Source organism: Echinops telfairi, unplaced genomic scaffold (genome assembly GCF_000313985.2).
Source record: "Echinops telfairi isolate 266 unplaced genomic scaffold, ASM31398v2 ScPeMD7_7475;HRSCAF=8513, whole genome shotgun sequence".
NCBI lineage: Eukaryota > Metazoa > Chordata > Mammalia > Afrosoricida > Tenrecidae > Echinops > Echinops telfairi.
This window is the reverse complement of record NW_022111379.1, coordinates 5,273,110-5,285,009: the sequence shown is the minus strand read 5'-3', so window position 1 is coordinate 5,285,009 and position 11,900 is coordinate 5,273,110. Positions and strand designations below refer to the sequence as shown.

Sequence of the window (11,900 nt, the reverse complement as noted above, 5' to 3'; positions counted from 1 at the left end):
AAACACAAAGCTGGCATGAAACCCATCTCGTCCTGCCTTCCATTTACTTATGAGCAGGTTTTCTTATCTTGATCTTCATTGGGAGGCAGCTGCATGTCCATTTCATGGAGAAGGAAGCGAATGTGGAGAGGTGAAGGAACTTGCTGGGGCAGCCGCCTCCTCACCTGGACTGGGGAGATGGCTGGGAGTTGAGCTCAGCTTTGAAATCCTGAAGTCAAACCAGTTTTGCAAGTCCTGGTGTCCTTTGATGGATCCCTAGCCAGCCTCCTTGGATTGTCACTATTCTAATAACAGTATACCTCAAACCAAGCAAATACAAACACCCTTTATCTGGGTGCATATCAGTAACCAGTCCTGGTTGGGGCTGGGCTGTGGGAGAGGCCTGTTTGTGTATCTGTGTTCCTAGGAGAGGCTGCCTGTAATTGGGCTCAACCAGCCGCAGGAGTGGACTTGGCCCCAGTAAATGGTGCCGGCTGGTGGTTCTCTAACAATTGGTGTTCTTGAAACCTCAGAAGGCCCTTGACTCATCCTAGCCTTTGGGGACCTTGACTTGAATAGATTTTCTGCTCTAAATTAACATTTGTTTACAAGGTTTAAATTTTGCTTTCTACAGGGTAGGAGGGTGGGCCCAGGGCAGGTGTGACCCGTTTTTTGCTCCTGGTGGGGAGCTCCAGTGTTGAGCGAAGGGCAAACCAGAAAGGAGCTTGGCTTTATGGGTCAATGTGCGCAGCCAGCTTGTGGCTTATGGGGGATTATGCTTTAGGAAGGCACTTGAAGGCCACCACAGTTTTTGCTTCTTACCCACAGAAACTAAACAGATCTCGCTTGGTATGTCCAGATGGACCCTCTTGAGGCAATGGACTAGAGAAACAGGTTCTGCCCGACTTTGGGGAAAACTGCCTGGGACAGACTAGCCCCGTGCACGCATGTGTTGTAGAGGCTGGGGGCTCAGGTGCTCAGGGAGGCTTAAGGATTGTGCAAGGTGTCACCATCGTCTTTCTCTACCCCCCCTCGCCTTTTCTGAGAGTGCTTAATATCTTGGGTGTGTTTTAAAGAGGGTAATTCCACCCAGGTTTAAAATTTACAGCGGCAATTATTCTAAGAGCTGCGTAATTAAGGTCCAACGTGCCATTGCATGTTGCAATGCTCACGGGTGGTGTGCCCCAGGTCTGCACAGGGCCGAGTGGATGGTGACGTGGCACAAGGAATCCACCCTGGCTGGCACAGCAAAGCTCTTCCCTATATCCTGGGGACACTATGGGGCCGAGTAAGAGTTGACCAGCTTCTTGCGTTTGGTGGTGGTGTGTGTGTGTCAGGGGTGTTGTAGAAGAACAGCTATGAGCACTGGGGACTTCTCACCATCCCCCAAACTGGGTGCTTAGTGAGGTGCCTGAGGTCCATCGTCTCAGCTGCGGGAGGCAGACAGAGGGTTCCTGTGCTGGAGGAAATGGAGGCTTCAGGGCCAGGAGTGCAGAGCTGAGGCTCCAGTCTGGGCTCCTGGGTTCCCAAAGTGGGTGCTTTTATCCTGTCTGCCACCCATGGTTGCCTCCAGCCCTGCAGTTGTTTCCATTTGCTTCCGAGCAAGGGAGTGTGTGTGTGTCTGTCTGTCCTGGCAATATCTGACTTGGTTGCAATCGCCCTGTGGCTGTGCGGGAACAAAGAGGCCAGGAGGTGAAGAAACCAGGCCCTGAGAAATGCAACCCTGACCTAATGGGCCGGCCACTCCCCTGCTGGCTGGCTGGCTGGCTGGCTGGCTGGCTTGAGAGGTTCTTTCTGCGATGAAACCCTGCCACTAATTGTAGTGTTGGTCTTGGGTGCATTTGGCGGATGGTGGTTAGGCCTGAGCAAACAAGTTTATCAGCTGACCTGTTTAGCGGTTGACTGGTGTTTTATCTGCACATACAATCAAGTGACTGGAGTGCTTGAATTATTCATGCAGTGTCCTGCCCTCTAGACTTGACTGTTCGTGTGATTACATCTGCCTGGAACAAACAGGCTGGATTCTTCATCTTGAAGCTCAGGGCTGGGGGTGGGGGACTGTCTGTACTTTTATATGCAGTCATAGATGAGTAGTGGGGTGGTCGTCACCCCGTGTTCACTCTCTCTCTCTCTCTCTCTCTCACACACACACACACACACGCACACACACACACCCTTCTGCCACTTGGATTTTTCAGCGTTCATTACCGATTGTGTGGGCCGTTGTCATTAGCTGAGCAGCTCGGGTTCATGGAGATGGGCCCAAGTATTGACAAAAGAGTCAATGCTGACAAGGTGCCTTGAGCTCCTTCAGATTTTACCAAGAGGTTAAACCCGCCCTGCCTGGCTCTGCTGGCTGTTGCTCTGCCTGGCTCTCTTTCTCCAAGCTGTCAGATCCTGCAGAAGTAATAAATGGGCTCTTTCCCCACTCTTCTGCCTCCCTCCCTCCCTAATTATGGTAAGGCAAAGATTACAGAATCATGGGGCTGGCCTGACCCTTCGAGAAGTCACCTCCTCGGAGCCCCTGCTTCCAGGCAGAATGTCACTGTGATTCAGGGAGGTGCGGGGTGACTGGCCAGCTCACTGGTTCCCTGGTCGCTCCTGCAGAGCTCAGTCACAGAAACAAAGCCAGCATAGGAGCCAGACCTCCAGGGCAACTACTGTCCCTGGGACTGGTGGCAGCAGTACTGCGGGAAGCTGGGTCAGGCTGCCTTCTCTACCCTCTGTTGGGGACGTTGATGCTCTAAGTGCACTTGAGCCATTTTGATTTGAGGGCAGCAGCATGTGTCCCAGGGTTGCAAAACCAAACAGCACCCAGTCGCCATGGAGTTGCCTTCGACTTGGAGGACTGAAGTCTGTCAGAGTAGGGCAGTGCTCCACAGCATGGTTGACCGTGGCTGATTCTTTTCCAGAAGTGGATCACCAGGGCTTTCTTCCGAGGCACCTTTAGGTGTATTTGAACTTCTAACCTCTTGGTTAGCAGCCAAAAGCATGAGCTGTGTGTACCACCCAGGGACTCTGCTCATCTTTTTCTGTAGGTGAAGTAGCCCTGGAGCTTCTGATCAAACCTTTCAAGTTATGGATGAGGAAACAGAGGCCCAGAGAGGGGACCTGGTCTTTCTAGAGCCCTGCATTTCCACTGAGCAATTGTACCCCAGCCGCCCGCCCCCTCCATCTGTGACACAGAACTCTCACAGCAAAAAGGAAGTGTGCTCGTTTGTTAGCAAATAGGGCCCTGTGTCTTTAATTATTACTGATTTCTCTGTGTTATCTAAAGAGGCCGAGGAGGCTACAATCCTGGTTGCCCCCAAGTTCAAAGTACCCAATTTCAGGGGTTGTATAACCCTTATCAGTTGAACCTTCTTTATCCACAGCCCTGTCCCCAATTGCCAGCTGTTTATACAATTAGTGAATGGATGTGTGTAGTAACCACACACTGTGTGTACTTAGCAATCCCAGAGGTAAAGTTCATGGGCGAGGTGAAGGTGGACAAATCTGTGAACCTTTTATCTGACTGAGGATGCAGAAAGCTGTGGGGGTGGCTGTGGGTACCAGGCTGAACGGGGAGTTGAGAAGTTTTCATTTTCCACTCACCTTCCTTCTCTGGGTCTTGTAAGTAAGAAGGAGCTAGGAGAGTCTTGGGATTTGTTTGTCTACCAGTCTAACAAACTCTGAGTCTATCTGGTAGGGACAAGGCAGGGCGCCCTCCTCAAGGTTGAATAGCGCAGAGGTGCTGATCTGTCTTATCCGGGTAACATCTGAGTGGATCTTAGAGGTTGCTGTGAGTAGCTTGTCCTGGCCAGAGTGCTTGTATCGAAGAACTCCTCTGTGATATGGCTTCCACCCTATCTTTCCTGCCCTTCCCCACCTTTCGGCATAGACTCTGCCCCCACCACTCTCGCAGGGCTTCCTGCTGCCCTGGGCTCTAGGGCCCACTCCACACAGGTGGCTTCCACCCCCACCTGCAGACCCCTTTCACTAGTGCCTGCGATGGCAATGCAAAGTGGGGACTGATGTGCTGCTTTGGGTCTTGTTGACATTTGATCACCTGTTGGCCCCAGGATGTGGGTAAAGGGGCTCCTTGTCCCTACATCAGGGATAAGGGGGCGGAGCCTGGCCCAGGAGCACTGCTGCAGGGCCCAGAGGCCCTTCCTGGCCGGTTTTATCCAGGAAACCCGCAAGGGCTGAGTTCTTCCATGGCGGTCTTTGTTGTGGAAGTGTAAGGACATGGATGAGATGGGAACCTTCCCTCTCTCGATTCCTCTGTTTTGTATTTTCTTCTTTCTACCTCTTTGTGTGAAATACAAACAAAATAAAAAGACCCAAAACACACTGCCATTGAGTCGATGCTGACTCATAACAACCCTATAGGACAGGGTAGAACTGCCCCTTTGGTTTCTGAGACTAACTCTGACAGGAGCAGAAAGCCCTGTCTTCTCCTGGAGTGGCTGGTGGTTTTGAACTGCTGACCTTGCAATTAGTAGCCCAACTTGTAACCACTACACAAACAGACAGACAAACCCACTGCCTGGACTCAATTCCAACTCCTAGTGGTCTTATAGAGGGTTTCTGAGACTAAATCTTTATGGGAGCAAATAACCTCATCTTTCTTCAGCAGAGCGGCTGGTAGGTTTGAACTATTGACTTTGACGTTCGCAACCCAGCATCTAATCTACAAACAGGTGTTCAGGGCCAAATCTTTGTAGGACAGTATCACCCAGCCCTCATCCCCCAACATTGACCTGCTTGCCTGCTGCCATTTTTCCATCGCATGATCTAATTCTTATAGCTAACTGTGCTGGAGGCCCCTCTGCTGAGGCAGCACTTCATATACGATAGGTGTATGAAAACATGTGGGTTTTTCTGACTCAGAATTACTCCGAGGGTGGATTTCCCATTCCCTGCACCCTGTGAGGAGGAAGTGGGGGTTTAATTGTGGCCTGGCTGCCAGCTCAGTAGACTTTTCTGCCCCCTCCCCCCCGGCAATCACCAAGCATCTAGTTTCTCCATCAGCAAAGTGCAGGGGTTGGACTCCTTCCCAAAATGATTATTAGGGGCCTGGGATGTGCCCGGTGTGGGCTGGAGTTGGTTACACAGATGAATAAGACACCGTTCCCTCTTACCAGGGAGCCAGGCATCTAAATAAGTAATTGCAATGCAGCGAGGTAAGTGCTAAGGTGGACCCAGCGTTTCAGGAGCAGCACTGCACAAAGAACAGCTCATTCTTCCCTGGGAAAGTGGGGGTGGGGGGGGCTTCAGGTTAGAGGGGTTTATTACACGGGGGTGGAGGGCAGCTGCAGTGGCCTACCCCCGCTATGGTTGATGGGAAACGTGGCTCTGAGAGGGCAGAGTTTTGGCAGTCTGGTCCAGTAAAGATGGCAGTCTGGGAAACCCTATGAACTAGTTGTGCCGTGTCCCTAGGCGTCAAAATGGACACGAAGCCATACAACAACATAAGCAGGGTTTTTTAAAGAGACAGACATGGGCAATGGAGGCTACTTCTCGGGGTGGCCGCAGCTTGTGGAAAGAGAGGGAGGCGTTTTTCTAGAAACCACGGGTCTACCAGCTTTCAGGATGGTGGGGTGGCTGGGGGCTGCATTTGGGAGGCAAGGGGAGACCTGGAGAGCATCCGCTGCAGCCTCTGTCCTGTCCCCCCTCCGTATGCCTCTCTAGGGCTGGCCCGAGTCCATCTGCTTGGGGTGGCGGTAGGGGCCTTTCCAGCTGTCTGCAGGCCTCCCCGCTTGCTCCCCTCCCCCCACAGGCCGGTTTGAACTTTATTCCCCCAAGTGGCATTGTCTCCTTCCCCAGATTGGTAATTCTGTAATGACTGGTTGTGACCCGCCCCTCCCCCATATTTAATTCTCATCAGCCCGGCTCTCCACTTTGCTATTAATGATAGCAGCCAGCAAAATAGCTTTCAACATGCCGTTGACAGTCTGGTTTAAGAGAGCACTTGAAATAGTGCTAGACAGCTGAAAGCACCCATAATTGTGTACCAGAGTGAGAACTGCGTGCTTAAGGGCCTTGTTTTTATATGCTTAAAGGGACAATATCTTGTTTTCAACAAATGCTCTCCGAGCCTCGTAGCCAAGGCGCTGCTCCCCTCCCTAGCCGTTCCCCCCACAGCTTTTTCCTTTCCTGCTTTTCAAAACAAACACTCCCTCTCCAGGCGGGGCGAAGGATAGACCGGGCAAGGGGGGATTTCCTGCCTCTTCTTGAGTGAGTGGGGTGTATTTGGTGAGTGTATTTCTGGGAGGTGGTGGAGGGAGGGGGAGGGCTGTTAGGAAGACGGGAAGGTGGGGGTGCAGTCTCAGTTCCCCTCTGCAATGGTTTTGAGTTCTTTGTTTGTTAAGGATGTCTTGAGGTCGGCAAAGGGGGTGGACTGGCTTCGGAGCCTGTCACTTAGGCCGAGGCCCCCTGGATGAGGGGGTGGCTCAGCCTGCTCAGAGGAGCTGCTGAGCCAGGGACCTCTCGGCTTCTTCCAGCTCAAGATTCTGGAGCCTGTTCATTTCTGTGCAGGCCCTGTGGGCCAGCGGTGGATTGCCAACCACGAGGCCCAAGGTTCAAACCCACCAGCTGCTCTGTGGGAGAAAGATGAGGCTGTTTGTTTCGGTAAAGATGAACTGCCTTGGGAACCCCTAGTGGTGTGAGGGTCCAGCGAGCATTGGGCGGTTGCCAGCGTCCTGGGTCAAGCACCGTCACCAAGTAATTCTAAAGTAGAGCAAGCAGACAGATCATCTTCGGAAACAAGTTGCGGATACTGCCATCCCTCGGCCAAACGCATTGCCACAGTCAGGTCAGCTTGGACTCCCAGGGTTCCTCCAGGTGTCTGTCAGCACTGAATTGTTTGCAAGGTACATGAGACGACCCCCGGACAAGGAATAGATTCTAACTCGGAGCAGCCCGAGGCTGGTGCAGTAGTAGGTCAGGCATTGGGCTCAAATGCGTGGAAACCCAGCGGCCACTCCCTGGGGACAAAGATGAGCGATTCCACTCTGCCCACAGGGTCACTCTCAGGCAGCGACGCATACAGGACTCCTTTGGGGTTTCTGAGACTGTGATCTGTAGGAGGAGAGTAGATCACCCCATCTTTCTCCCACTGAGTGACCGGTGGGTGTAGTTTCAATGCCAATCTTCTTGCCGCAGCCCAGCCCCCATACTTTGCCAGGGCTCATTTTAGGAACCCAAGACATTCGGCATTTGGGTTCAGGACAGATAAACAAACAAAAAACCCACACTCACTGCCTCTGAGTCAGTTCTGAGTGGACAAGCCTAGGCACTCTACTGGGATAGTGAGTCTCTGTGAAGGTGGCTCCTTCGCTCTTACAGGAGTGGGAAGCCTGTCTTTCTCCCGTGAGCGACTAGTGGTTTCGAACTGCTGACCTTGCAGTTAGCATCCCAACATGTAACCCATTATGCTACGAGCGCTCCCCCGGGACAGATCTCACCAGCATAAAAGCACCCAAGCAGGGTGGAATGCCTGGGGCAGTGGTTCTCAAACTTCCTAATGCTGCAACCCTTTAATACACTTCCTCATGTGTGGTGACCCCCCAACCATAACATTATTTTCGTTGCTACTTCATCACTGTCATTTTCACAGGCCACCCCTGTGAAAGGGTCATTCAGCCCCATGTTGAGAACCGCTGGCATGGGGTATGAAAATGACCCTTTCAGACCTGCAGGGCACTGGAGTGCCATGTTCTCGGAACACTTGGGGGTAGCATGCGTGTGTGTGTGTGTGTGTGTGTGTGTGTGGTGCCAAGTTTGGGAATTCCCAAGAGCCAAGGTTATTTTGTATTCCTCCTGAGCCCCTTGGGACACCTGTTACATCCTGGCTGCACGCTGCGTTTTGTGGGCTCGAGGTTCCGTTAAGGGTCCTCCTTGCCATCATCCAGCAGAAGCCTCTTCCCGAAGGCCACAGGCTCTTCTGGAATTTGCGTGTGAGGCTTGTAGGCTAGGAAAGACACGATGGTAGATAGAGATGTCATTGTTAAAGGCCTTTTAAAAACTGTCTTTGTTGTCCTGTGCCCAGGAACCACTTCCAACCTGTCCCCATGGGCAGGCTTCGGCCTTTACCAAGGAGGCCTGCCTCCATGCCGGGGCTAAGTGCTGGGCTGCCAAGGGGAAGCTTGGTGCTTCAAATCCTTTAACTGCAACCTGGGAGAAGGAGGAGGCCGTCTGAGTCAGCTCTGGCTAGAGGGCATTGGGCTGGATTGGGCTAATCTTCATGGAAAGCCATTCAGTAGGTTTTCTTAATCTCCCTGCAGGTCTGCTCTTGGGCTGGGACCCACAGGACTTTGGTTTAACTAACCTCTGAGCCACCAGGAGCCTCACATGCCAGTGTGTGTTGGGGCACTTTGTCACCTCACACTGGCCAGCTGAAGTGTGACGCGGGGGGGGGGAAGGTGGGAGAAGGGCAAAGGGAACAAGGGAACAAGATAAGCAGGGACCATCGAGATAGGCAGGGGCCATCAGCAGAGATAGGAAAGACAGGAATGGGGAAGAGACAAGGGGAAACCCGGTGGAATTTAGATCACCAGGAGGGGCCCTGCAGCAAGAAGACAAGGACTTGGAGGTGAATTAGTCACTGTGCTTGCCACCCTGGGGCTGTCTGCTTGGGCTCCACGTTCTGCGTATGCGTATGTGTATGTTAAGCCCTTATCTCTTGTCCTTTAAACTGCCAATGTTCTCAGCCCTTCTGCTGTTTTCTGACTTTTTTTTTTTTAATAAAATGAAAGCACCTTTACTGGCCGCAGTGGGAGGACTCTATTTTCCGTTTGGGCTGGGGGGGGGGGTAGGTTAAGTTGGGTTGGGGCTCCTCTCTCTCAGTTAGTTGGAGGCCAGTTGCGATCGTGGTGGTGACCCCCACACAAGGGACAGCAGCCAGTCAGTCCCCTAGGACTGCGTGCAGACCAGACCATGCCTTCCCATGTGTGTGACCCACAGGGTCCCCAAGCCTCCCTTCCTAGCCGGTCTTTATCTGGGTGCTCCCCTGGGACCCACTCAGCCGCTTAGAACCACACCAGCTTGCAGGCATGTGTTGACTATGATAGGGTTCCCTGGCCGGGAAGCAGGCTGCAGGTTCTGCCACTCTGCCACAGCTCTGTAGCTGGTGGGGACAACAAGCTCCCCTCCCACCCATCCCCAAACACTTCCGTGGGGGGAGAGCTCTCTGCTTGTCTTCCCGGATGTAGGGCCCCAGGCTGAGAATCCTGAGTGTGCCGCAGTTTATCCAGGGAGGAGTGGGAGCAGAAGGTAGTTGAGGGGAGACTAGTTGACTAGGGATCGGGTATAGGGACCATCAGTCTTCCTGGTGTCTGTGCAGTGGGTCCAGGAGGAGCAGCAAGATGATCACTAATGCCTGGCACCTTTGTCCCAGTAGATGGCGAGCCTGTCCATCAGAAGTGGACTGGTTCTCAAAGGTGGGAGGGTGGAGTGGGGTGGGGGTGGTCCTGGTGTGTAGAAGCCCGCAGCCTCAGGAGCTGGGAGGGGTGCTAGGTCCGATAGGGACTGATAGGCTTTGGAGTGTCTGCCCTGGGCTTTGACTCATAGTCAGGTTTCTGACCTCTGTCCATATCACCGTGGTCATCTGTGTAATGGGAGGAATGATGGATACGTACCCTCAGGAGCGGCACTGTCTCACAGAATGATGTCCAATAGCTGCACTGACCAGCCCAGCAGCCACCAGCCACCTGTGACTTTTCATCCCTTGAAGTCTGATTCCTGGGATCCAGGGATTTTGTTTTCAATTTCAATGAGGTCGTCACATGGGCTGCTGGCTTAGTTTGGACAGTAGAACGTCTCGTGATTGCGGGTATAATCAAGGTCCTGTCATACAGCGCATAGGAACTACCTTCGTCTGAGACCTGGCAGTAGAAAGGCCTCGGGAAGGTATTTTCAGAGTGCGACAAAGTCCCAAAAGTTGCCGGGACCGCAAAGAGAGGGACCCCACCGTGCTTGGTGTGGCCTGCACGTGGACTTGATAGAGCCCTTCCTCGGGAGCCCTGGTGGCAGTAGGGGTTAACCATTGGGCATACCCAACTGCAAGCTTGTGGTTCAAGACTACCAAGCCCCACGGGAGAAAGGGGTGGGGGGCGGTTGGAGATCTGCTTCTGTGCAGATTGACAATCTTGGAAACCCCCAGGAGCAGTTCTTATCTGACCCACTGATGGGGTGGCTGAGAGATGGAATTGACTTAAGAGCAGTGGATCAGAGCCCTGGCTCGTGCCACGTTTCTCCTACTGGAGAGGCATCGTGAGCTCACTCAGCAGTTTCAAGAGGTTACGTGACTCGCTCCTGGCCTTGTGGACCAGGGCCACGTTCAAAACCGGAAACCAGAATCTGTTTCACACGTGGGCCAATGATCTCCCCCAAACCCCTGTCACGGTCTGATCTTTTGGGCTGCTTCCCATGACCACCCCCACCCCCAGGCTCACCTGTGCCTTGGATCTTCAGCTCCAGTGATACGCAGGCCTTGTGCAAAGCTGTTCAGAGGTCAGTCAGCGGTGGGCCGCTGCAGCCTGTCCACCACAGCCCTCAACCTTCACACTATTGACATTTCAACCCAAACCCAAAGCCCTGTAAGACACTGGATCGATGCCAACTCGGCGACACTATAGACCAGCGGCTCTCACAGGGGTCACCCGATTCATAACAGTAGCAAAACGATAGTGATGAAGTAGCAATGAAAATAATTTTATGGTTCAGGGGGGGTGTTACCACAACATGAGGAACTGGATGAAAGGGTCACATCATCGGGAAGGTTGAGAACCACTGCTATAGAGGATTCTGGGGGTTGTGAACCTTGATGGGAGCAGACAGTCTATAGAGGAACCTCATGGTTAGCAGTCCAGAGCTCTTTGAACTGGATTATTCCTTGTTTGGGAGCCTCGCCCTGTACGTGTGGGCAGTTCCTCACTAAACCAAATGCCAGACCAGCTGCTGCCAAGACCCCTCTGACGCAGGGCAGCCTAAGGGTTGTGCTCGCTGCGTGCCCAGTGTTCCCCTTTCCTGCTGCTTCTCATTGCCCTTGCCTTGTGGAGAATGTCAACAGCAAAACGGGACAACCCCTCCATTTCATAGGTATCGTTTAAGGACATTGATTGCATTTTTTAAAAAAACCATTTTTAAACATTTCATTAGGCACTCTTACATATATAATTATAGTCCTTGCTGTCAGCTCCCTCTATCGCCACCCCCACCCACCCCAGCTGATTGCATTCTGTGGAGCCCTCGTGGCACAGTGGTTGCGTTGGGCTGCTAACCTCAAGGTTCGCAGTTCAAAACCACCATCTGCGGGACAAAGACGAGGTTTCCTACTCCTGTACGGTTACAGTCCCGGACATTCAGAGCAGTTCTACGCTTTCCCGTGGTCACCGTGAGTCCGGAATCCACTGGATGGCTGTGAGAGATTGCACGCTGAGTGTGCCGCCCTGTTCCCCATCCTCCTCTGAGTGACTCCCTCCCGTTCGCATAGAGATGAGCCTTAAGGATCCTATCTAATCCTTCCAGTTGTGGTGCTCTGTTTGATCTTACAGAGATAGTTCTTAGAAGCATAATGCCCAAGGCAGACGTTGTTTACTAGTTAAGCTATCGTATGGTTGTAAGATGACTTTAGGGGATATTTTTGGTGTAATGTTTAAAGATGATCTCAGCACAATAGTTCCAGGAGTCTAACCTTCGATGGCTCCAGGAAGTCTGGAGTCCATGTGGATTTGAAATTCTGTTCTGTACCCCTACCTCCCCCCTGCCCCCGCCACACACACACACACACACACACACACACACACACACACCTTTTGTGGTCAGAATTCTGCTCTAGACTCTTGGATCACATGTTTCTAAAGGTAGTAGCCAGGCACGCACACTCCAGTTTTTCTGGGCTCATAGCAAAGGGGCCAGTTGCCCTTGGAGGCAAGTGT

At 52.6% G+C, this 11,900-nt stretch overlaps 1 protein-coding gene across 4 annotated transcripts in view; it reads left to right on the top strand.

The window, feature by feature from the left end:
- Positions 1-11,900, top strand: part of TLE3 (TLE family member 3, transcriptional corepressor) — a 54,130-nt gene that overhangs the window by 2,935 nt on the left and 39,295 nt on the right. The window lies entirely within an intron of this gene.